Raw genomic sequence first — 1769 nt, 5'->3', positions numbered from 1 at the left:
AACACGCTAGTGAAGTGTCACCGTAACAGCAACTCTGAATATTGCTGGGAATAAGTGAAATGTTGCAGCTACGGGTGCTGAACAGAGGCCCCGAGGACATTGGTACTTATCTTTGCATCTCCCAGGAGCTGATCTTCAGGCTTCATGCTTCAATTGTTCTCTTGGTTTTGTCCCTGTTAAGAGTCATCCTTGAATGACTCTGAGGGCATTGATCACTCATCAGGTAGGTTTATTCCCCAGTGTATGAGTTCGAATCCCCCAGCCATCATTTATGGATAGACCACAAAAACCTTTTAGTGATGTGTCTCAAATTTGGTTATTTTCCAAAAGTGGCCAGGAGGCGTAAACACAGCCTCCATGGAAGAATTTTTACTTTTCTTCTGGTCATCTTAGACTCATCTGCCTTCCTCAGCCTATTCCAAAATTATTCTTTTAACCAAACACTGCAGATCGTGCCATTTCTCCCAATTTTTTTTGTGGAGGACACCAGGTATGGGGAATACTTGATTGTGCTATGATCTTATCTCTGGATCTGTGCTCAAGTTTCAGATCTGGTGGGTATCTGGGGACCATAAAAGACTGCAAGAAATGAACTGAGTCCTTCTTGTTTGCAGAGCAAATGCCCTGTAGGCTATAATGTTCCTCTGACCCTACCCCACTCTTCATCATACCCATGCAATTTCTCATCTGATGGGCTTTATAACCCTGGACCAAGTTTGTATTTGGTAGAGTCTTGTCTATTCACCATTTTTCCTATCTCTAACTTCCCATTCTTTCCCATCCCATCCTTCAACCCCCAGCCACTCCCAAAAACAACCACAGTTGACAGCATCTAAAAATTCATAACTTTTATTAACAACCAATTAACTATGATGCATCTCTTTAATTTGAAAAAATATATTAGAATAAATAAAATGAGTATGGCATGTCAGTGTTTGCCTAGGAAAACCATCTGGTACCTCAAGTGGAACCTACCGTTCCAGCTACTCCCATTACGTAGCCATAGTAGAAAGAGATGTCCATCTCTTTTTCCCTCTCAATAAAGATCTGAACTTTCACCCAAAGATGTGTGTTTGGCAGCGTTCTCACGCTCCTTCTGAGCCTTCCTTTTCATAGCCTCACGCTCTGGTCTCTGCTCTTTGGTGATGGGCTTTGACATGACTGGCTCGGGAACATTGGGCTTTCTCCATGGAATCGGTTGGAAACGGAAGTCTTGGAGGAGAAACTGACTCTGACATTTGGTTGGCAACTGCCGCTTGTCCACAAAGACAGGAGGAGGTTCCAGCTGGAGGGAAATGCCAGCTGCTATTGTAGGGATCAGGTCTAGAAGCTGTGAGGTGACGAATAGGCCGGATAGTAGGGTTCTACAAACCTGGTCGAAATGGGTGGTTGAAATGGACTGAGCAAGTTTGGGAGAATCGACAAAAATGGAGTGTTTGACCGGGAAGAATTGGCAGTAGTTGGCTGAGCTGCATTGATAGATTCGGGCTTGGCAGGGTAAGCTGCAGCAGGACGATGTGAGTCCACAGATTGTCGTCTCTGAGGAACAGGTTTAGCTTGGGGACTCTTCATGGTAAGAAACGGCAAAGGTACCAATTTGACCTCCCAGGAGGTGGCACCTCAGACTTGGATGGAGATGAGCGTTTTTCAGCATGGCTACTTGGTTTCTGTGCTTTGACCTGAGTTTTCTCAAGGCCTTTTCCATCCCCTGTAGCACCTAGCTATGACTTGACAGCTGAGGATGGCTTGACATCTTTAGGCTTCTTTGA

The sequence above is a fragment of the Sorex fumeus genome, unplaced genomic scaffold (assembly GCF_029834395.1).
Source record: "Sorex fumeus unplaced genomic scaffold, SorFum_2.1 ptg000054l, whole genome shotgun sequence".
Lineage (NCBI taxonomy): Eukaryota > Metazoa > Chordata > Mammalia > Eulipotyphla > Soricidae > Sorex > Sorex fumeus.
Note: the sequence above shows the minus strand (reverse complement) of the source record.